Below are 25,800 nucleotides of genomic sequence, written 5' to 3' on the forward strand. Positions count from 1 at the left end.
CAAACTATTCCTTTAACAAGAGCGCCCTCCAGCGCAAGTCGTAGTAACGATTTGCGTTGTAAAGGCTGCGTAGTAAAGGACGCACGGTGTAAACACCGCGTTGTAAAGGATGTTTATCGTTCCGCGCGCCGGGACCTTTGAAGGGCTTTTTCTCGTCCCTTAGGCTATTTGGAGAGACACCCTTGAGTGAGAAGACAGCAGAAAATGCTAGTAAGCTCGGTTCCTATTGGTCTTTAGGAAATAAGCAATAACTGGCTTGTTATTGATGTCACAGCCGTTTCCTCAGAAGCAGCAGCCATATTGACATGTTCTGGACTGTTGCTACAGGCTAAAGGATGTGGTGTGAGTTTACTGGCACCTTCTTTTTCTCTTTTTTCCCTTTCTTTTTTATGTTGGCAGCATTTTAATGCAGGCTATTCTGCTGCTAACTTTATAATGGTTTTCCCCTTATCTATATGTCATTGTGCTCCTTTGTTGAGGAGACTAATAAACGTATCCACAATCTGGACAATAACTGGTCATTAATGGAGCATTGAGTTTCCTTGGTGGAACAGCAGGTGGTAGAATTACACGATGAAACACCGAATATTCGTCATTTGGAAACTGAGGTTGAGCAGCTTAAGAAGCATTCAGAAGATTTGGAAAATACATATTGGTTGTTAGAAATGGCGAGTTCCGGTTGGCTAAGGCTTGCGCCAAAGCCAGGCAGAAACCACCACTCTAGTCAGGGCAAGGGAGTTACACGCCAAAGATAACCCCTGCTCACCCTCTAGGTAACGTGACACGAGCAGTAAGGCTTATCCCAGAGGCAATCTAAAGTAAGTATTTGCGCACGCACCCACCAGCAACAACATCCAATGCCCACCACAAAAGAAACTCCACACAAGGCTATATGTAAAAATGAATGAATGAATGAATGAAATTGTATTTGTATAGCGCATTCTACCATAAGGCCTCGTAGCACTTGTGGAATTACTTGAGGATGGCAGAGTGATTATGGGACATTGCGGAAGAGGGGGGTCTTGAGGAGCCTGCGAAAAGTCAGAATGTTAGGTTCGCTGCGTAGAGGGGGGGCAAGGAATTCCATAGATCTGAGGCGTTCAGAGAGAAGGAACAGCCACCCCACTTGGCCCAACTGACTTTCCTGGTGGTAGCGAGAAAGGCTGAGCTAGACCGGAGGTTTCTTGAAGGTTGGTAGGGTGTAATAAGGGACCGTGAGATGGCTAGACCGGTTTTCCACATGGCTCTGTGGACCAGACACAAGGATTTAAACTGGATTCTGGCCCAGATGTTGAGCCAGTGCAGCGTCCTCGGGGCGGGTTTAGCCGATTGTCTCTGGGGAATTTGGAGCAGAAGGCACGTTGCGCTGTTCCGTGACACCTGAAGTTTTTGAAGGGTTGACTGTGGGGCACCCAGGTACAGTGCGTTCCTATAATCAAGGCGTGACAAAATTAGGGCCTGTACCATGATCCTTCTGGCATTGAAGGGAAGCAGGGGCAGAACTTTCCTGAGCATCCTAAGCAGGCCATAGCAGGTAGCTGCTAGCATAGTGGCCTGGTGGCCGAAACCCAGAGAGCTGTCAAGCCATATGCCGAGGCTCTTAATCTGCTGTTTTCGAATGGGCATTGGGTTCAGATAGGTCGGCCATAGCTGTGATGATAGGGGGGATGGTAGTTTTCCCAAAAACATGAGCTCGGTCTTATGGCTATTTAGTTTTAAATGGGAGAGTTTAATCCAGTCGGCTACAGCCTCTAGGCAGCTGCCGAGGGAGCACGATGAGCCCTCTGGGTGGTTTAAGGATACCACCAATTGGGTGTTGTCAGCGTAAGTTATTATTTGTATTCCAAAAGGTAGAACTACTTCTGCTAATGGTGCCATATAAGTATTAAAATGTGTGGGGCTCAAGGAGGAGCCTTGGGGAACCCCACAACCGAGCGGCCAGCAGTCAGAGAAGGCATTACCTTCGAACACCTGAAAGACCCGGTCTTTAAGGAATGATTGTAGCCAGGAGAGAGCTGAGTGGGTCACTCCTAGACTTTTTAGCCGGCTCAGCAGGATCTTGTGGTCCACAGTGTCGAAGGCGGCCCTGAGGTCCAGCAGGATGATAGCTGCTGAGCCATACTGGTCCATAAGTTTTCGGGCCTCTTCGGTTACGGCCAGGAGGGCCGTCTCTGTCCCTAGTAGGGCCGGAAACCTGTTTGAGATATGTGGAGTAAGTTGTTAAGTTCAAGGTATTGAACTAGAACAGAGTTTATGTGTTTCTCGGTTATCTTACTTAGCCAGGGGAGGAGGGATATGGGTCGGTAGTTTGACAGGTTGGTGGGATCCAGGCTAGGTTTTTTCAGCAGGGCCTTTACCTGGGCGCGCTTCAATGCGAGTGGGACCGTGTTAGCAGAAATAGAGGCATTTATAGTGGTCAGGATGACAGGGCTTATGATACTGGCGTCTAAAGGAAGGTACCGGGGAGGAGCAGGGTCAAGTGGAGAACCCGAGGTCACTCTGGGTATGATTGCTTTCAAGGAGTCCTCATCTAATAAGGGGAACTCTGCTAGGGAACAGCAGGGAGAGCTCCCAGTGTCGGTCTCGCCAGAGACGTCCTGGGATGAAGGAAAGGAGCGGGCAATGAGATCAATTTTTTTTGGTGAAAGAATTCTGCGAGACTGTTGCACCTAGGAAGTGCGTCTTCCTGATTGGGGATTTTTTGGGGTATGGTGATCAGAGATTTGGCTATCCGGAAAATCTCCTTGGGGGAGTTTGCTGCCGCACAAATCTTTCCTTCATAGAAGGAGGCTTGTGCGGTTTTTATTTCTTCCTTATATTTCCTTATTGCCTCGTGGTAGCCTTTGTATTATACCAAACACATTAGATAAGAAACACACACTTTACAATGTGCTATAGGCATGGGCAGAATTTACAGGGGATTATGTACATGGGACAGGACCACGTGGGCCACTGTAAGGAATAAGCACTTTTAAAACTAGCACTTGGTAGAATTATCACTTTGTTGGAATAACACTTAGCACATATAATAACTGTAGCACCAAATATAAAATGTAGCACACAACCAGTAACCACTGGTAAAAGGTAAGTACCACCTACGCAATCTTAACCACCTTAGGAAAATATCACGCAGGGAACCATGAACTCACTAGTATAACCTATACTAGGTAAAACAACCTCCTAAGCATGAAAACACATTCAGAGGTATAGGCCAGAAGCTTTGTACATGATGCATGAAAACACATTCAGAGGTGTAGGCCAGAAGCTTCACACATGATGCATAAATCACATAAGGCAGGTCATCACAAATTGCCCAAAGGATCACATAGGGCAAAAACACGTGCCCCACGCAAGGGCACAACACCTGAACTGTCCCCCAGGCCAACTGGCCTCCCTGGGGCTGAAACGCCCTGTGTCTGCAATGTCAGGGCAGGCTGCGTGGGCAGCCAAGGAAGAAGGTGCAAGGGCTTAAACGTATCAGCTGCCCACTAAGTGCTGGGCAGCTGTAGCAGGGAGCCTGGCACCAATGTGCCTCCTGGCTCTCTTCTGGATTCCAAACAATGGGGCCCAAGAACACGTGGAAACCTCGTGGGCTCAAGAAACAAATGCCACCACACTGGGAGGAGCGGCTCGCTGCCAACCGGGGCCGCTCTACCCTCCAAAATACACCCACCAATGCGGATGTGGGAGCAACCCTCTGGAAGGTTGGGCCGCTCAAAGAATATGCCCGGGCCCCCACGGGGCTGTTAGAGAACAGTGGTGCCCCCAAAATAAAGTTAGTAGCCATAGGAGAGGGGCGGGCACCGGCAATGTGCCTCAACGCCCCCTCTGGCAGCAATGGCCCCCGGAGCCCGGCTCAACGGGCTCTGTATACAACTGTGCCTCTCTTAGGCACTCTCAATCGGCCCAGAGCTCCCCCCAGCCCGTGACACTCACCGGGCTGCTCTCTCTGGGGGACATCTCAAGTCGGCGGCCGGGGGACTCCCTAACTACTGGAGTCCTTCTCACCGGCGGGCCACAGGCACGAGAGCTCTCGCTCCTCGGGGCTCTCTCTCGCTCCTCTTTGTCCCGGCACAGCGCGGGTGGGCACCCACCTGGGTCCTCTGAAGGCGGCGCTGCGGGGCTCCCAGCGACTTCCGGCTTCCTCTCTTCCTCAGCACAGGAGCGCGGGGTAGGATCCCATCCGCTTCCTGTTGGTGCTGGCAGCCCCGCCCACGTCCTCGGCGGGGCTGCCTGACTTCCGGTGTAGTCCGGGCTGCGGCAGTGATTTCACTCGGGCAATATCCGGGGTAGGCTCCCGCTATAAATACTAAATTGGGGTGGGCACCCAACAGGGGCACAAAAATGTTGGAGCGCTTCCCTCGGGGAAAATGCTGGTACTCTGCCCAGGAATAGAAATAATATTTACAAAAAGGGGTGGTGAGGGACAGAGTCTCTGAATTAAGCAGAAAGCTCTCACCCAGTCAAAAGATCAGGGCTAGATCCAACACCGTTTTTTAGCTCACTGCACCATCCCAGTTTCAGAACCTGGCTGTATGCAAATTAGTCTGTTCCTGTCCCAGTGCATGATGGGAACAGGACAAACCAAACTACAGAAGCCAATTCTTACACTGGGAAGGAAACAAGCTCCCGGGGACCGGTTTCTGGCATTACAGCCGTCTTCGGCCCGGTTTGCTTGAATCCTGATGGTGCAATGAGCAAGGGTCTCACATCTGAGAATACCCTTCCACGCTTAGGGTGGACAAAAATATTTACAAAAAGGGGTGGTGAGGGACAGAGTCTCTGAATTAAGCAGAAAGCTCTCACCCAGTCAAAAGATCAGGGCTAGATCCAACACCGTTTTTTAGCTCACTGCACCATCCCAGTTTCAGAACCTGGCTGTATGCAAATTAGTCTGTTCCTGTCCCAGTGCATGATGGGAACAGGACAAACCAAACTACAGAAGCCAATTCTTACACTGGGAAGGAAACAAGCTCCCGGGGACCGGTTTCTGGCATTACAGCCGTCTTCGGCCCAGTTTGCTTGAATCCTGATGGTGCAATGAGCAAGGGTCTCACATCTGAGAATACCCTTCCACGCTTAGGGTGGACAAAAATATTTACAAAAAGGGGTGGTGAGGGACAGAGTCTCTGAATTAAGCAGAAAGCTCTCACCCAGTCAAAAGATCAGGGCTAGATCCAACACCGTTTTTTAGCTCACTGCACCATCCCAGTTTCAGAACCTGGCTGTATGCAAATTAGTCTGTTCCTGTCCCAGTGCATGATGGGAACAGGACAAACCAAACTACAGAAGCCAATTCTTACACTGGGAAGGAAACAAGCTCCCGGGGACCGGTTTCTGGCATTACAGCCGTCTTCGGCCCAGTTTGCTTGAATCCTGATGGTGCAATGAGCAAGGGTCTCACATCTGAGAATACCCTTCCACGCTTAGGGTGGACAAAAATATTTACAAAAAGGGGTGGTGAGGGACAGAGTCTCTGAATTAAGCAGAAAGCTCTCACCCAGTCAAAAGATCAGGGCTAGATCCAACACCGTTTTTTAGCTCACTGCACCATCCCAGTTTCAGAACCTGGCTGTATGCAAATTAGTCTGTTCCTGTCCCAGTGCATGATGGGAACAGGATGATGGATCAAGCCCTGATCTTTGGACTGGGTAAGAGTGGTCTGCTCAATTCAGACACTCTGTTCATCACCACCCCCTTTTGTAAATCGATTTTGGCCACTATAGGTGTGGCAGGGTATACTCAGACATGAGTCCCTTTCTCACTGCTCCATCAGGATTCAAGCAAGCCGGGCCGAAGAGGCTGAAATGCCAGAAACCGGTCCCCGGTAGCTTGTCTCCTTTCTGGTAAAGAATTGGCTTGGTAGTTTAGTCTGCCCTGTTCCCATGATGCACTGGGCCAGGGACAGACTGATTTGCATATAGCCAGGTTCTGAGCTGGGATGGGGCAGTGAGATAAATAACGGTGATGGATCAAGCCCTGATCTTTGGACTGGGTAAGAGTGGTCTGCTCAATTCAGACACTCTGTTCATCACCACCCCCTTTTGTAAATCGATTTTGGCCACTATAGGTGTGGCAGGGTATACTCAGACATGAGTCCCTTTCTCACTGCTCCATCAGGATTCAAGCAAGCCGGGCCGAAGAGGCTGAAATGCCAGAAACCGGTCCCCGGTAGCTTGTCTCCTTTCTGGTAAAGAATTGGCTTGGTAGTTTAGTCTGCCCTGTTCCCATGATGCACTGGGCCAGGGACAGACTGATTTGCATATAGCCAGGTTCTGAGCTGGGATGGGGCAGTGAGATAAATAACGGTGATGGATCAAGCCCTGATCTTTGGACTGGGTAAGAGTGGTCTGCTCAATTCAGACACTCTGTTCATCACCACCCCCTTTTGTAAATCGATTTTGGCCACTATAGGTGTGGCAGGGTATACTCAGACATGAGTCCCTTTCTCACTGCTCCATCAGGATTCAAGCAAGCCGGGCCGAAGAGGCTGAAATGCCAGAAACCGGTCCCCGGTAGCTTGTCTCCTTTCTGGTAAAGAATTGGCTTGGTAGTTTAGTCTGCCCTGTTCCCATGATGCACTGGGCCAGGGACAGACTGATTTGCATATAGCCAGGTTCTGAGCTGGGATGGGGCAGTGAGATAAATAACGGTGATGGATCAAGCCCTGATCTTTGGACTGGGTAAGAGTGGTCTGCTCAATTCAGACACTCTGTTCATCACCACCCCCTTTTGTAAACAGGAATAGAAATAAAGCACTAACGAGGCGCTAGGGGCACAGAAATCACCAAAGGCCCCAGAAAGGAGAATCCCCCTAAAGCATAAAGGGGTCCCAGCGGTCCTGGGCATCAGGAGGGGAATGCAGGGCCCAGGGTCCAGCACACAGGGCAGGAGACAGCCCCCCTTGGTGGTCCCTCCTGGGCCCCACCAGCAGCAGCCCCCTCCTATCAGGACCTAAGCAGGAACTCCAGGCTTCTAGGGGCTGGGCAGGGCCCAGGGAGGCAAGCCTTCCCCTGGGCCCCAGCAGCAGCACGCCCCTGGTAGGTTCAAGTCAGGAAACAAGAACATTTACCATTAGGTCACAGCCTCTTTTTATACAAAAAATCCCTTTGTCTCTAGGGTGCAGGAAAGGGGAAAAACCAGATGCAGCTGGTTTTGGAGCACACTGTTGCTAAGCCCATCTCCCCATTCACTGGCCAGGCTAGGGTAATCAGTCACACCACAGGGGGCGGAGACAGCATTGTGTAGAGAAAGCCCAACCCTATTCAGGTCCCAGGTGCACTCCTCCCTCACATCAATCATGCAGTTCTCTCCACTCACCACCGGGGCAGACCCATCCTGACTCCTGGAGCCAGGCTCACCAGCCAGCTCCAGCGAATCACAAGCCAGACAGTAAATTCACATAAATTACACAGACATGCCAACTTCTAGAAGTGCTATAGAAACACGGGTTAACCCAATAAGTCGCTGGGACCTGGGTGAGTTAGTGATGCAGACAAAGTGGTCCCAGATACTGAAATAAATGAACTAAGATTAAATAATATCTCAACTAAATTCGAGGAGAGTATCACATTCTTTTTAATCACAAAGTGTACAAATATTCAATAAAACACGATTTATAAAATACATCAATATTTAATTATAGATGGTGCCCCTAACAGAAGGGAAAGGGAGTGGTAGTGATGTGAAAGGTGAGGGAACTGAACAAGTGTCAAAACAGTGGTCAATTTGACCTCAATGTAAAATTACTAACAATTGATTAACAAAGGCTAATGATCACAGTTCATAAATTAATATAGTGAACCCATGCCTAACAAAATAAATCCACAAATGATAAATGGGGAAGAAGGCTGAGGATGGAAAAAGTGTTGACGTTTCGACCCAATTGGATGCAGGCGTAGGATAGAGCCTTGCTAGAGGGTCTACATCAGGACAGGGATGCAGGAGGGGCAATGGATCTGCACAGAAAATTAATAATTTTAATTACGGTCAAGATGATCCATCTTAATCATAAAAATGTACACTATTGACGGTCGAGGAGGGAAACACTACCAGAGGGACACACAAGTTGAGGCCAAGGTAATGTGAGGGATACTCATATGATAAAAATCACCAAATTTAAAGGACTGCAGGTTTAAACAAAAGACATTACATTGGAACAGTGTCACTCCCAAGTTATTGAAAACAACCGACAGAAATACTACAATAGTTACTTACATTAATGAATGTAGTATAGGGCAGTGATTTCGAAGGATGAGGTAATAAACGGGTCCTAAAAAGGTGATAAAATAGTGGCCACTTACAATTTGTCTGAATGATGAAACAAAATTCTCATAGCATCAGGTCAAAGAGAATGTATTTAGACTCACTAGATAGGGAATTTTGCAGAGTGAACAGCAACCGGGTATGATGGATGTCCACAGTTCAATAAATCTGTCAAGTAAACGGCTAGGTTAGTTATCAAGAAACCTAATATCTAGTAATAAAAGTGAGGGCATAATACACCTCAAATGAATTACCTCAATAATAATACGTGTTTGCATGGTAGATAAGGAATCCGCCGCGTAGGTCAGGATCCTATAAAAAGTAAATTTTCGACAGTTACCTAACCATAAAGAAGGTACTTAATCAAAGCAGACGGTGATTTGGAAAAAAGCCTACCTGAAGTGGGTAGTTGAGTTGCTAGCCCAGAGGGATGCAAAGTCAGTATCTGTCGATAAGAAACGGCTGCATAAATTACTTCGGTCCGATTTCTAGAAATATTAAAGTGACAGATGTATAAATAGTCACAAAAATGCAGCTAGATAATCTTATTAATGCTTATGGCAAAGTCGCGATGTGCATACCTGGAAAAGGGCGTTGCAGTACTTTTACGGGGGTCTGGTATGTTTAATACGAGTTGGTAAAAGCTGTGTTGTGAATGGGGCCGTGGTTCCAAACTTCCTATGTCGGAGTTCCGATCACGTGACCACGCGGACTTCAGAAGAGAGTGAAAAAAGACTCCCAATACTTTGTCTATCATGGTTAACACACAAGATGATAGGGCGGTGAGATAATTCCCATTGGGGACACACGGATAAAAAACAGCATGCAGCCCAATGTATCTGGAAGAATTCCGATTGTTTTTATAATCTTCCCGAAAAAACATATATATTTGGGTTATGCCACATCCGAGGTGGTGCAATTGGTAATACCAATGAGGGCAAGTTGAATATAATTAAACAAAGGGAAATAGCTATATCATGGGGGAGGCCCAATACGGATAGTCGATGTATCTATCCTTCATGATGGTAGTGGCCACAACATATTTTGGTCAATGGGGGTCAGGCTCAGGCTGTTTGAAGATGACAGAAATTGCACCCCAATAAAATTGTAGGTATATCGATTAGGTGAAGAAAATATGCAAGTAAACAATGTTCATTACAGTACATAGCAGAAAGTTTTGGGGTGCCAAGGGAAATGTTAGGGTTCAGGGTGGATATGGATTTTGGGGTGCCAGGGGTAATGTTAGGGTACAGGGCAGGTATGAGTTTTTGGGGGCGGGGGTAATTTAAGGGTTCAGGGTGGGTATGGGTTTGGGGTACCAGGGGTGTAATTTTAGGGTTCAGGGTGGGTATGGGTTTTGGATTTCAAAGGTGGACACTTTAGGGTTCAGGGTGGATATGGGTTTTGAGGTGCCAGGGGGCTAATTTTAGAGATCAGGGAATGTATGAGTTTTAAGGGGCCAGGGGGTAATATTAGGGTTCATAAGTGTGCTCTAATTGTTGTCCAGTTTCAAATGCAGAATTCACCACTTTTTTTTCTCAACTTGGCCTGAGTATTACCCGATCCTGATTGTTTGCCATGTTAGCCCCGCCCCTAATAATTAACATTAGCCACGCCCCTTTGTTTGCCAGGTTAGTCCCCCTGAAAAAGTTCCTGCGGATGCCCATGCTGGGCCTTGTATGACTAAGGAGAGATTACAGAGGGCCTGAAAGAGGCTGGCTAGATATATAAATGACAAATCGGGCTGTAGTGGCCCACGCAAATGCACCCTTGGCCCACCCAAATAAAAATTCCTTGAGCCGGCCTGGAGATATGTTTGCTCGTTTTTTCGTCACTCAATACATCAAATGATGTGTGAATGTTTGCTCAATACTCCAATGAGTAACACAACTAAAGAAAGTCAACATAGTTTGCCTTGTACTTCTGCCGACTTTATAATGGTGCAACCCTCTCAGATGTGTTCGTAAAAATGACAGTGTTCGGAATTGTTGTCCTGAATGTTGACCCTTCGTCCGGAGTGTTCTCTGTCTCTGGCCAGGATTCGCCTTCTTGGCGGATGGACGCCGCCCCGGCCTCTTCCAGAGCTCGTGTTCCTGTTTGCTGTTAGAGGCAGTGAAAGGAGCAAGTCAGGTAATGAGGTACGGACCTTCCTCGTACCTGAGGGATGGGGTGAGGCAGTCACCCACGCTGGGTGTTTGATTGACAGCAGATCTCCCGCCGCTCGCCGCACAGCCCGTGTTATTTATTGTTTTCCTTCCCGACGTGAGAGGATCAAGTCAGGTACTGAGAGGTGCGCTCCTTCCTCGTACCTGAGACCTGAGAGGAGGCGGGGCAGAGGTGCTTGTCCTGCACACACCTGCGGTGCCCGGGGCGTGTGGTCCTTACAGACCGCGTCTCCCACAGACAGGCACGGACACAGGGCTGTGAGGATGGAGGCGCTGCCGCGTGGGAGCTCGAGTGATTCTGGGTCAGGTGGGCACCAGGAGTGGTGCCCCCCACAGCTCCGGGACCCCTCCATCCCTGCACCAGGCCTTGAGGAGGAGGGCGGCAGCACGACTCCCAGCACAGACTCCGGGTTTTCCTACGCATCGACCAACAGACCCCCCAGCAGAACTTCAAGAGTGTCTGACACCCCCCCGGACCCGCCTGCGACCCCCGACCAGGGCGGGACAGCGCCACCTGCCGAGGGGGGGCCCGGGCCTGAATCCCAAGGAGGGCGGGAGGAACCACCGACCATACTAAGAGCGAGAGCGAGGATCAGTAATGACTCTGGACTGGGGGTTCAGGACCACGAGCAGAGGGAGGGGGGGAAACTATACCCTGTAGAAGAGTATCATATTCACCTGCCGGGAACGGACCGGAAAGGAAAGAGCAGCGAGGGACAGGAGAGGGGGTCTGATATAGAGAAGCATGGGATCCTGCTGAGGACGAGAGGCACGGTGTCCCGAGAGAACTCACCTAGAAACATGGAAAGAAGAAAGAACGGGCAAAGTTCGAGAGCGAGGAACAGGAAGGACTCTGGACCGGGGCTACAGGACAACAAGCAGAGGGAGGGGAGAAAACCCCAGCCTGTAGAAGAGGATCAGCTGCTGGGAACGGACCGGAAAGGACAGAGCGGCGAAGGACAGGAGAGGGGGTCTGAAACAGACCAACGAGGGACCCTGCTAAGAACGGAGGGCGCGGCTTCCCTGAAGAGCTCACCTGGAAAGTCGAAAACAAGAACGAGCCTGCCCTCTACAGGTAAGAAGCTAACACTACAACAGGTTTTCATCTTCAGAGCGGAAGAAGCGTTTATCATTTGTAGAGCGCCTGAATCACCCCAAATGAGGCACTCCACACTGAGGACGTATAGAAGTAAGGGATGCAGTGTTAGAAAAGTAAGGTTTTAAGTTTTCTCCTAAAGCCTATATAGTTAGTGGTGAGGCAGAGTTCCAGGGGCAGTTGGTTCTATAGTTTGGGGAAAAAAAAAACACTTTAATAAGAGGGTCCAAGGGCGAATTTAACGTCTCACCTTAGGTACATGCCCCAAAACAGTCTCTCAATACACAAAAGAGTACCTAAAGGTCGGAGAAACCACTCAACTGTGGACGCAGCCCCAACACTATACAGACAACTTAGTGGGACCCAACAAAGTGAACTAAGTGTGATAGTATTTGAGTTAAGACTCAAGGGCATAGGGAAAAATTCCCATCAGAAACCACACTGTACCGCCCTCTTTTGCATCATTTGGGTACTCCTTGCCCAGGAGACATAACTCACGGCTAGTTGTTATCTTAGCCGTATTCAAATGTGCATGAAGTGTACTTATAAAGGGAGGTCGTGTAAAAGTTTACAGTATTGGTGTGGCTAATGAAAAAGCAGTGTGAGAGTGAGTGAAAAAAGTGAAAGGTGCAATACTTAAAATTTGATAGGCTAGGTGGATATAAATGATTTATTGGTATCCCCAAGACTTCCAACTCTAAAAACTCAGTGCAAACACAGATTTAACAAAATATCCGTGATCAGTAGTGGTCAACATGTTTCAGCATATCAACGAACATTTTTCATGCCTTCTTCAGGACCCGTTATAACATAACTACTGCTTTTTATGTGAAAGATAAAAAGTCATATCACCTGAAACATCCAGGTTGTTAGTACAACCACATACTGTTGTCGCACCACGTCAGAGACACGGCATCCACAGGAGCGGATATGTAAAATACATGACAAGACATTGTGTCAGTTTCATAAAGATGTTCTCAAAGTAGTGTCATACATCTCAATGACTACCAGTGTATAATAATCACATTCATTTGCATTTATATTGGTTGTAAACCACTCACCCATTTGTTGTGGTTGTTGCGCTTCACCCCCCCTGGCTACAGCTCAGGTTTAGAGGAGCACCGCTCTAAAATAAAAAGCGAAGGATTAAAAACAAAAGTCACATTCATGGCTTCTTATAGTAATTATCTGTTTGGAAACTGTATGGCTATGTTGTTTCAATGAAGGTAAAAAAGGGAAGAAAGTGGATTTGTGATGTTGTTCTAAATCCACATTATCAGAGGACCATTATATTTCAAAAAGGCCAAATTATAATAGCTTATCTGATGAGGCGGTGTATGTATTACCAACGCCAAAATCGAAAGCCATCAGCTTTAATGTAAGCCCCCATGTCTGATAAATCCTCTCGACATGTAGACAATACAGTGAACTAGCATTAAATATACCCCAAGATTGTAACTCAATGATTACGTTAATCATTCGGTCTTAAGTGCCTGTGCGCTGCATATACATGCCGACGTGTCTAATAGGTCCACTTGACATGTATTAAACAAGCATTCCCCAATTCTATCAAGTCCGCTGATCTTAAGCTTGCCTCAAACCAATGCAGCGCAACAGCGTGTAAGTCCCAAAGGCTACACATGCGTGCCAGTTTGTTACGCAGAAAGGTACATGGGTCCCACTCACCTGTCCGTTGGTGTCTCCCGGCAGTCTTCCGAGCTGTCTGGGGAGGCACCGAACGGCAGACGAGTGCCATATTTAACCCGGAAGTGTACCGCGCTAGTAGCGTCGGTCACATGACTCTCTGGTTGGGCGGGAGTTGTAGTTTGTATTCTCCCGTTTTTGTAGTTCTTCATTTGCAAAGTCTTGAACACTTTTATTTTGGATGTTATGTGATAATTACACAGAAATGAGCGGGAGCAGACATAAAGTCGCATTACAATTAATACATGATGAAACGCTCACCTTAAATAATAGTCATAGCGCTAGCTCGATATTTTAGGTGTAGTTTTCTAAGCTTACTAATTTTTAGAATATGTATCGGCGCTGTGATTGGAAAATTCAGCTCTATATATATATTATGTAAAAATTGTCCCTATTATCATTAAAAAACTGCGTATTAACATCTCATGAAACATCTTTAGTGTTCCTCGTGCTAGCTCGATGTTTAAGGTGCCATGATTGTAGTTTTTTGCTTATTATAGTTTCTTATGGGCGCTGTAATTGGGAACTACGGATATTTTTTATATGTGTATGAGAAATGATCATTACTGCCATCAGAGTGGATCTAATGTTTATGAATCACAGTGTATTATATATGGATTCATTTTAAGATTTTTAAACATATATACTGCTATAAGATAGCTTTGGGATGTTTTACACAGGGCGTTGCATCCAGACTAGATCATCGTGGCGAAGCGTTCAGATCAGTCATAATAGTCTGAGAGATACTTCAGAGAGACATCCACGGTACTGGCTCATTCAGCCCATCCTTATCGCTATTGAGTTTGTAGACCCACTTCTGTTCAATTTTGAACAGAAAGCGGCGTATGTCTGGGCACGAGTCAGGGATACGAGGCTGTTCAAGCACAGTCCAATGAAACTCATTTGGGCCATGTCCCACTTCCAAGAAGTGTGCAGTCAGGCGGGTGGCTTGTTTACGACAGCGAACTGTGCTCTTGTGTTCCTGTATTCTGGTCCGTATCTTTCTCGTCGTCATGCCGACATATTTCTTCTGACAGGGACAGGTTATCAAATAGATTAGATTTGCACTATTACAGTTCGTAAAATTACGTTGTAACCAAGGTCTATTTGTACCTATGTCAACGGTTGTGGATTTACAGGTCTGAGGGCATACAGAACACGCACCACAAGGGTGATGACCTTGTATCGGTGGCAAATCCCACAAGGTACCCACTTGTCTTGGTTCCTTGTTCTTTGGGCGTGTAGGTAGGTAGGTATGGCATTTGTAGAGCGCAACCAAATACCCGTGGGTGTCTCGGCGCTAGACTGCAGTAATGTCTATCCTTAGAAGTAGGTACGGTGGGCTGAGTATGTGAGTTACTGGTCAAATAACCACGTTTTTAGTTGTCTACTGAACTGTAGGAGTGATGAGCTGGATTTAACGTAGTAAGGTAGGGAATTCCAGATCTTAGAGGCGGCAGCAAGGAAGCGACGGTCGCCCCAAGTAGCTGTTCTACTGCGTGGAGTGATTAGTTGATTAAGTGTAGAGGAGCGGAGAGTTCTGACTGGATTGTAGGGTTTTAATTGATCTTTGAGGAAGCGAGGCCCCTGGTCCTGCATTACTTTGTAAACTATACACATGGCTTTAAACTTTATCCTATTTTGGATAGAAAGCCAGTGATAGGTTCTCAGAGTGTCTGAGATGGGGGCGAATTTGGGTTTTTTGGATAGCAGGCGTGCAGCCGCGTTTTGTACAGTCTGAAGTTTTTTAGTGACTCGTTTTTGTGCATTTAGAAGAAGGCCGTTGCAATAGTCTAGGGAGGTAAGAACCAATGATGTGACCAGGGTCTTGGCGGCCGCATCAGGTAGAAAAGGCAGGATTTTCCTAATCATCCTAAGTTTGCAATGGGCCGTGGAAGCTACCTTATTGGCATGGGTCATAAAGTTGAGTTGGTCATCAAACATGACCCCCAGATTTCTGACCTTGGAGGAGGGACAAGGTGGGGTGCCAAAAGTTGATGGCCACCAGGCTGTGGGCCAAGATGGTGAGAGCTTGCCAAAGATGACCACCTCCGTTTTGTCGGAGTTTAGCTTTAGGCAGTTTCCTGCCATCCATTCACCTATCGCCGTCATGCCAGCTTGGAACCGTTCGGCCACCTCCTGACCATCACCCTTGATGGCCAGCACCAGCTGCGTGTCGTCGGCGTATGAGGTTAGGCTCATCCCATGTGCTTTGATGACACTAGCAAGGTCCGACACGTAGATGTTGAAAAGTGTCGGACTTAGGGATGAGCCTTGAGGAACCCCACACGGTAACGACCGACTGGCAGATTGGAATGGGCCTAGTGTGACCGCCTGGGTTCTGTTAGCCAAGAAGGAAGTCAGTAGATTTTTCGCAGTGGACTGGATGCCCATTTTTTCGACACGGTTGACCAAGGTCTTGTGGTCAACCGTGTCGAATGCTGCAGAAAGATCTAGGAGCACCAGCAGGGCTGTCCCTCCCTGGTCCCGGATGGTTCTAATATCATCCGCTGCCTTAATGAGAGCGGTTTCCGTCCCGTGATATTTGCGGAACCCAAACTGGGTGTCATCAAGCAGGTTATTTCTCTCTATGTGTGTGGACCAATTGGTCCTTCAGACTTTGACCTCTCTTAAACGAGAACAAAGGTAGCGGAATCCCATCACCTCCTGTATTGAGTATAGACCAATGTTTTTTAATGATCTTCTGTACTTGATTAGATCTGGTATTGAAGGTGTTCACAAAAGTGATACGATCCGTTTTCTCCTTTGGTGGCTGTATTTCAAGGAGGGACTCTCTATTGTTGTTTGAAGCCCTCTTCTTGGATTGTCGGATTATCTTTTTTGGATAGTTCTTTTCACGAAGTTGTCTCTCCAGATTTTTTGAGTGGGTGTTGAATGCTTCTTTGTTGGAACAGTTTCTCTGGACCCTGAGAAACTGGCCAAATGGCAAGTTGTTTCTGAGAGCCCGCGGGTGACAGCTTTCGTAATTGAGTAAAGCGTTCTTTGCTATTGGCTTGCAATAGAGCTCCGATTCAAGGCCATTCGCAGTCGCTAAGATCATAAGATCCAAAAAGGCCAACCCAGTCTTACTGTGTTCCACAGTGAACTTGAGATATGTATTCTGGATATTAAGCCACTGGTGAAATGCCAACAGATCTTCTTCAGTCCCGCGCCGTACAACTAAAATATCGTCTATATATATCGCTTCCATACATGGAGCGACAATAGATAAGGATTTGTGGGTGTTAGCACTACCTGCTGTTCGTAGTTGTGCACGTATAGGTTAGCGAGGCTCGGTGCGAAGACACTACCCATACTGGTACCAGATGTTTGTAGGTAGGTAGTGTCTTCGAACCGGAAATAGTTGTCCTTCATAGCTATCTCAGCCAAGTCCATTATAAATGATACTGGTGTGATGGAATGATGGTCACTCTGTTCCAACAATTGGCCCTCTACTTCAAGAGTCTCTGTCTGGGGAATTGAAGTATACAATGACTCTACGTCAAAAGATACCAGAATGTCAGTACTGATGTCATATTGTATTTCAGGAAGGAATCTCAGGACATCCTTTGTGTCCTGAAGAAACGTTGGCATGGCCTTAACCATTGGATTCAAAAAGGAGTCCACAAAGGTGGGCAGAGGTTCCAGAAGGGATCCAATTCCAGAAATGATAGGCCGTCCCAACAGGAGGTCTTTGGGGTTTGTGGACTTTTGGGAGGCAATAGATAAGGGTGGGGCCACTGTTATACTTGACATTGACACCTACCGAAATGAATGATTGAGGCAATTGAGTGATCGGAAATCATATCTCCCACTCACAGAAGACCCCACTGAACGACTAAGAACTAAGATTGGGCATATGGTGGAAGAAGCAACATCTGAAGGGTGGATTACACCACAAGAGGGCCAGTACCTTCTAACCACTCACCCTACCATCCCATACTTCTGTTCTCTCCCAAAAGTCCACAAACCCCAAAGACCTCCTGTGGGACGGCCTATCATTTCTGGAATTGGATCCCTTCTGGAACCTCTGTCCACCTTTGTGGACTCCTTTTTGAATCCAATGGTTAAGGCCATGCCAACGTTTCTTCAGGACACAAAGGATGTCCTGAGACTCCTTCCTGAAATACAATATGACATCAGTACTGACATTCTGGTATCTTTTGACGTAGAGTCATTGTATACTTCAATTCCCCAGACAGAGACTCTTGAAGTAGTGGGCCAATTGTTGGACCAGAGTGACCATCATTCCATCACGCCAGTATCATTTATAATGGACTTAGCTGAGATAGCTATGAAGGACAACTATTTCCGGTTCGAAGACACTACCTACCTACAAACATCTGGTACCAGTATGGGTAGTGTCTTCGCACCGAACCTCGCTAACCTATACGTGCACAACTTCGAACAGCAGGTAGTGCTAACACCCACAAATCCTTATCTATTGTCGCTCCATGCATGGAAGCGATATATAGACGATATTTTAGTTGTATGGCGGGATACTGAAGAAGATCTGTTGGCATTTCACCAGTGGCTTAGTATCCAGAATACATATCTCAAGTTCACTGTGGAACACAGTAAGACTGGGTTGGCCTTTTTGGATCTTATGATCTTAGCGACTGCGAATGGCCTTGAATCGGAGCTCTATCGCAAGCCAATAGCAAAGAACCCTTTACTCAATTACGAAAGCTGTCACCCGCGGGCTCTCAGAAACAACTTGCCATTTGGCCAGTTTCTCAGGTTCCAGAAAAACTGTTCCAACAAAGAAGCATTCAACACCCACTCAAAAAATCTGGAGAGACAACTTTGTGAAAAGAACTATCCAAAAAAGATAATCCAACAATCCAAGAAGAGGGCTTCAAACAACAATAGAGAGTCCCTCCTTGAAATACAGCCACCAAAGGAGAAAACGGATCGTATCACTTTTGTGAACACCTTCAATACCAGATCTAATAAAGTACAGAAGATCATTAAAAAACATTGGTCTATACTCAATACAGGAGGTGATGGGATTCCGCTACCTTTGTTCACGTTTAAGAGAGGTCAAAGTCTGAAGGACCAATTGGTCCACACACGCCCAAAGAACAAGGAACCAAGACAAGTGGGTACCCTGTGGGATTTGCCACCGATACAAGGTCATCACCCTTGTATTGCGTGTTCTGTATGCCCTTAGACCTGTAAATCCACAACAGTTGACATAGGTACAAATAGACCTTGGTTACAACGTAATTTTACGAACTGTAATAGTGCAAATCTAATCTATTTGATAACCTGTCCCTGTCAGAAAAAATATGTCGGCATGACGACGAGAAAGATACGGACCAGAATACAGGAACACAAGAGCACGGTTCGCTGTCGTAAACAAGCCACCCGCCTGACTGCACACTTCTTGGAAGTGGGACATGGCCCAAATGAGTTTCATTGGACTGTGCTTGAACAGCCTCGTATCCCTGACTCGTGCCCAGACATAGGCCGCTTTCTGTTCAAAATTGAACAGAAGTGGGTCTACAAACTCAATAGCGATAAGGATGGGCTGAATGAGCCAATACCGTGGATATCTCTCTGAAGTATCTCTCAGACTATTATGACTGATCTGAACGCTTCGCCACGAGGATCTAGTCTGGATGCAACGCCCTGTGTAAAACATCCCAAAGCTATCTTATAGCAGTATATATGTTTAACAATCTTAAAATGAATCCATATATAATACACTGTGATTCATAAACATTAGATCCACTCTGATGGCAGTAATGATCGTTTCTCATACACATATAAAAAATATCCGTAGTTCCCAATTACAGCGCCCATAAGAAACTATAATAAGCAAAAAACTACAATCATGGCACCTTAAACATCGAGCTAGCATGAGGAACACTAAAGATGTTTCATGAGATGTTAATACGCAGTTTTTTATTGATAATAGGGACAGTTTTTACCTAATATATATAGAGCTGAATTTTCCAATCACAGCGCCGATACATATTCTAAAAATTAGTAAGCTTAGAAAACTACACCTAAAATATCGAGCTAGCGCTATGAATATTATTTAAGGTGAGCGTTTCATCATGTATTAATTGTAATGCGACTTTATGTCTGCTCCCGCTCATTTCTGTGTAATTATCACATAACATCCAAAATAAAAGTGTTCAAGACTTTGCAAATGAAGAACTACAAAAATGGGAGAATACAAACTACAACTCCCGCCCAACCAGAGAGTCATGTGACCGACGCTACTAGCGCGGTACACTTCCGGGTTAAATATGGCACTCGTCTGCCGTTCGGTGCCTCCCCAGACAGCTCGGAAGACTGCCGGGAGACACCGACAGACAGGTGAGTGGGACCCATGTACCTTTCTGCGTAACAAACTGGCACGCATGTGTAGCGTTTGGGACTTACACGCTGTTGCGCTGCATTGGTTTCAGGCAAGCTTAAGATCAGCGGACTTGATAGAATTGGGGAATACTTGTTTAATACATGTCGAGTGGACCTATTAGACACGTCGGCATGTATATGCAGCGCACAGGCACTTAAGACCAAATGATTAACGTAATCATTGAGTTACAATCTTGGGGTATATTTAATGCCAGTTCACTGTATTGTCTACATGTCGAGAGGATTTATCAGACATGGGGGCTTACATTAAAGCTGATAGCTTTCGATTTTGGCGTTGGTAATACATACACCGCCTCATCAGATAAGCTATTATAATTTGGCTTTTTTGTAATATAATGGTCCTCTGATAATGTGGATTTAGAACAACATCACAAATCCACTTTCTTCCCTTTTTTACCTTCATTGAAACAACATAGCCATACAGTTTCCAAACAGATAATTACTATAAGAAGCCATGAATGTGACTTTTGTTTTTAATCCTTCGCTTTTTATTTTAGAGCGGTGCTCCTCTAAACCTGAGCTGTAGCCAGGGGGGGTGAAGCGCAACAACCACAACAAATGGGTGAGTGGTTTACAACCAATATAAATGCAAATGAATGTGATTATTATACACTGGTAGTCATTGAGATGTATGACACTACTTTGAGAACATCTTTATGAAACTGACACAATGTCTTGTCATGTATTTTACATATCCGCTCCTGTGGATGCCGTGTCTCTGACATGGTGCGACAACAGTATGTGGTTGTACTAACAACCTGGATGTTTCAGGTGATATGACTTTTTATCTTTCACATAAAAAGCAGTAGTTATGTTACAACGGGTCCTGAAGAAGGCATGAAAAATGTTCGTTGATATGCTGAAACATGTTGACCACTACTGATCACGGATATTTTGTTAAATCTGTGTTTGCACTGAGTTTTTAGAGTTGGAAGTCTTGGGGATACCAATAAATCATTTATATCCACCTAGCCTATCAAATTTTAAGTATTGCACCTTTCACTTTTTTCACTCACTCTCACACTGCTTTTTCATTAGCCACACCAATACTGTAAACTTTTACACGACCTCCCTTTATAAGTACACTTCATGCACATTTGAATACGGCTAAGATAACAACTAGCCGCATGTTATGTCTCCTGGGCAAGGAGTACCCAAATGATGCAAAAGAGGGCGGTGCATTGTGGTTTCTGATGGGAATTTTTCCCTATGCCCTTGAGTCTTAACTCAAATACTATCACACTTAGTTCACTTTGTTGGGTCCCACTAAGTTGTCTGTATGGTGTTGGGGCTGCGTCCACAGTTGAGTGGTTTCTCCGAACTTTAGGTACTCTTTTGTCTATAGTTTGGGAGCCAGGTAAGAGAACGATTTCCCTCCCAATCTGGTTTGCCTGATACGGGGGATGACAAGAAGACCTTTCTTTTCAGAGCAAAGGGTGCGTGAAGGTGTGTATTTGACTGGTTTGTCGCCCAGATATGCAGGACCCATCTGGTTTAGGCCTTTGAACACTATGCAGCAGATTTTGAAATAGATTCTTTTGCGTATAGGTAGCCAGTGGAGTTTGCGTAGTAGGGGAAGTGAGGAGGCACGATAGGGTTCACTTGTTACCAAGCGGGCTAATGTGTTCTGCACCACCTGCAGACTGTGCAGGCAGATTCCTTAGCAGAGATCAGCAAAGCATTGCTGTAATCCAGACGGCTCAGTACTAGGGCATGAGTCAGGGTTTTGCGTGTTGAAGAAGGAAGGACATGGAAGACCTTACGGAGTAGGGTAAGGGCATGGAAGCAAGCTCTTTTGGGTACCGCTATGTGTTCATCCAAATTCAATTTGTTGTCTATTAGGACTCCTAGCTTTTTAACTACTAGCTTAGGAGATGGTGCCGGGCCTAGTTCCTCTGCCCCCAGCTAGGGGACCAGCTGGTGACTGCAACTTTGAAGAGCATTATTTCTCTTTTTCCTGCGTTTAACTGCAGGAAAATGCTGCTCATCCAAGATGTTATAGCTTTCATGCCTTCCGCGAATATGTTTTGGATGTTGGGGGTGTCTTTATTGTAAGAAAGGAGTTGTGAGTCATCTGCGTAGGAGATCGGGGTAAACCCAATGTTCCTAAGTAGTTCTGCAAGAGGGGCAACATACACATTGAATAGGGAGGGGCTTAGACAGGAGCCCTGGGGTACCTCTTTATTTACTGAGGTGAACTTGGATTTGAAGGGTCTGAGGTTTTTCTGTGCACAGGGCTGCTGTGATATTCAGTACTTATTTAAGTGCACAGGGCGCTGCTGTGAGATTCAATACTTATTTATCACCTTGGCTGCTAGGTGTTTTCCCCCCCGGTGCTGAACTCATAGAGTTCCCATTGTTCATGACGAGCTGAGCTCGTCATCAGCACAGCTCAACCGTGCATCATGACGAGCTGAGCTCGTCATGAGCATCGAAAGGGTTATGTGCACAGGGTCCTTCTGTGAGATTCAATACTTAATTATGTGCACAGGGTCCTGCTGTGATATTCAATACTTATTTATGTGCACAGGGTCCTGCTGTGAGATTCAATACTTAATTATGTGCACAGGGTCCTGCTGTGAGATTCAATACTGATTTATGTGCACAGGGCGCTGCTGTGAGATTCAATACTAATTCATGTAGACAGGGCACTGCATGAGATTCTCTACTGATTTGTGTAGACAGGGCGCAGCTGTGAGATTCTCTACTGATTCATGTGCACGGGTGCTGCTGTTAAATTCTTTATTGATTTATGTGCACAGGGCTCTGCTGTGAGATTCTCTACTAATTTATTCAGTCTGGGCGCTGCTGTAAGATTCAATACTGATTTATGAAGACAGGTGTTAGACCTGGCACCATTGGTGTGGGTCTCCCTTCCATTTTTACTGTTGCCTCATGTGTTTTTTCTGGTGTTAGATGCTTTGGGCACTGTCCCACTGCTGTCCAGTGCCACAGTGTGAGTGCTCCCTACTGTAAACTAATGTATTGATTAGTGGTTCCATGATTGGATATTTGGTTTACTTGTCAGACCCTAGTACAGTGCACTGAGTGTGCCCACGGCATGTAAATCCAAATGCTGGTAGTGGGCTTGCAGCACTGGTTGTGCCACCCACAGAAGCGGCCTTGTAAAATGTGTCTTAGGTCTGCCATTGCAGAGCCTGCGTGTAGTCTGTTACTGTCATGCTGACTGGGCAAGTGCACCCACTTGCCAGTCCCTAAACCTTCCCTTTCCTTCATATTAGTCACCCCTATGGTAGGACCAAGGGCAGGTTGCATTGTAACAATAAGGTAGGACAAGCCCTGATGTGTGTGGCATGTCCTAATAGTGAATTACAGCCATTTTCGTTTTTCACTATTGCAAGGCTACCTGTTCTCCATAGGCCAGAATGGGCTGCTGGATTGTTACATGTTTATAACCCTAGCAGACTCAGAGAACATGGTAGAAATTTGAGTTTAGTATAACTGGATTCAGAATAATAAAATACATCTTTTAGTAAAGTTTATTTTAATATTCTGTGTTTGCAAATACCACTTTTAGAAAGTAGGTATTTGCTTACCTAACCATTTGAGCCCGCCTCCGCGAGGTTGTGTATTCCTTGTGTGGGTTTGTGTGTGACAGGGCTAGGGGATTCCAAGAGACAGGCTGGTGCTGCCCGGTGGTAAATAGAGAGATCTGCATCTAGATGGGAAGGAGGAGTTGCACCTGAGACCTGAATAGGGCTGGGCCTTCTAGCTACAATGCTGGCTCCACCCCCTGTGGTGTGTCTTTATGTCTCTGCCCTGCACACTGAAAGAAGAGAAGGAAGACTGTCAACAAAGTGCTCCAGGACTGTACTTGCCTTCCACTATGATGGCTCCACCTCCTGTGGGGCATCTGATGTGCATGCCCTGCAATGTGAAAGGAAAGGAGAAGTCTGGTAATCAGAGTGCTTCAGAACTGGCTTGAACTGGGCCCAGGCCCCTCTCACCTCAGAGACTAAATGATTTTGGGGTATAAGTATTGGGACCCTGATGCCATGAAATTAGATCACTCCTGGAACTGACAAGACAAAACCTCTGCTGAGGAGAAGGAACCTGAAGAAACTGAGGAGAGACTATTCCCAAGCTGAAGTGCTGCTTGGGGGATTGTCTTGCAGTGGTTACTTGCTGCCAAAGGGAGGAGAAAGACTTTGTGGACTTTTCTTTTCAACTTGTGCAAAGACCTCCAAGGGCTTGGAAGAGAGCATGCACCCTGACCGAAGTCCCAGGACCAGTGGACTTTACCAGCCTTTGTGAATTGATCCTGGAAATAAGTGGCTACAGAGGCAGGGAGCTGTGACCGACTCTCATGACAAGCCCGGTGTCCTTTAGGCACCGCACCAAGCAACGTCCGCCTCGAACAACGCAAGCTCTGCGCTCACCGACTCCGTCCTGACGCCTGCACCGCGACTGGAAGGACACCGCGACGTGCAATGCCTCGCTACACCAAATCGAATTGGTCTGAACGACGCGGTCACTGCTGCTGACTTCGAGTCCTGTGACCGCACCGGAGTTGGGCACCACCTCGCACGCTTTGCGATGCACCGCCCGACTCGCACCGCTGTCCGGACTGATCAACGCCTGCTCCCGAACTCCGGCTCGTTCGCCGCACCGTAAGCTGCAAGCACCGCATCGAAGCACCGTCTCGCTCTGCAACGCAAGCCGTGGATCCACCGACTCTGTCAACGGGCCGCTGCCTGCACCGCATCCATGCCGGCCGCCCCAAGGAAAAGGTACTGTGTTTAAGTCTATCGACATTTGGGTGGGCCCGGACCACCGCGGTACACTGGATTTGTTATACTCTGGGTTCCTTCAGCAAGCTGTAGCTGGACAAGGCTACCGACTCGCACAGATCTTTGATTTAACCCTTTTTAACCTGAACTCTTGAAACTTAATAGTACTGGGGACCCTTCGCCTGCCACTCCTGCAAATTTACCAGCATCAAGACCCATACCACATCCACTAACCCCAAACACAGCTCCGACTCTAACCACCTGAAGTGCATCCTGCTGAACACCCACTCGGTCCACAGACACGCCACCGAACTCTGGGATCTACTCGACACTACATCACCGGACGTGGCCTTCCTTACTGAAACATGGATGAACGCATCATCAGCACCCGATATCGCCATAGCCATCCCGGACAATTACAAGATTATCCAAAAAGACCGCACCAACCAAACAGGAGGAGGCATCTCCATTGTCCATAAGAACACCATCAAAATCACGACCAGCTCCGACGTTAACCTTACAACCGCCGAACACCTCCACTTCCAGGTCCACACCGACCCTAGAACCACACTCAGAGGCACCCTCATCTACAGGCCGCCAGGAACCCGTAAACAATTCAGCGAAGACATCACTGACTTCATCAGTCCACATGCTCTCGCCTCCGAGAACTACATTCTATTAGGAGACCTTAACTATCACCTGGACAAGAAAAACGACAGCAACACCACCACCCTGCTTGACAACCTGGCCAATCTCGGCCTCAAACAACTTGTTGACACCCCCACCCATGTAGCCGGACATACCTCGACCCAATCTTCACCTCCAGCAAATACATCTCCTTCGTTCGCACCACAGCTCTCCACTGGACGGACCACAGTTGTGTTCACTTCAGCTACAAAATGACCTCGACCCACAACCTATCCCCCAGAGAAAATGGAACAAAATCACCACCGACCAACTCCTCACATCGCTCAACCAAAACCCATCCGCCCTCTCATCGGACCCAAACCAAGCTGCCATCAAATTCAAACAATGGATCACTCACAGCGCTGACAAATTAGCACCTTGAAAAACCATCACACCAAACAAGACAGCAAAAAGGCCCCCTGGTTCAACGATGACCTTAAGAAATCCAAAAAGCTATGCCGCACTCTCGAGAAAACATGGAGACAAAACCCAACCTCCGTCAACATGACCACCTTCAAGGCAGCCACCCGCAAACACCACCAGCTGATCCGAGCCACCAAGACATCAGCACTCAAGAATCGACTCAACAACAACGCCCATAACAGCAAGGAACTATTCAACATCGTCAAAGAATTCATCAACCCCACCGCAGCCTCAAACGACATCACTCCCTCCCAAGACCTCTGCGATTCGTTATCCTCCTTCTTCTACAACAAAATTACCGACATACATAACAGCT

General features: G+C 46.9%; 1 pseudogene; it reads right to left on the reverse strand.

The window, feature by feature from the left end:
- Window positions 1–2,130, reverse strand: part of LOC147725158 (uncharacterized) — a 66,435-nt pseudogene extending 64,305 nt beyond the window's left edge.
- Between the last annotated feature and the right edge of the window lie 23,670 nt (window positions 2,131–25,800).

This window comes from Lissotriton vulgaris, chromosome 4_1 (assembly GCF_964263255.1).
Source record: "Lissotriton vulgaris chromosome 4_1, aLisVul1.2, whole genome shotgun sequence".
NCBI classification, from domain to species: Eukaryota; Metazoa; Chordata; class Amphibia; order Caudata; family Salamandridae; genus Lissotriton; species Lissotriton vulgaris.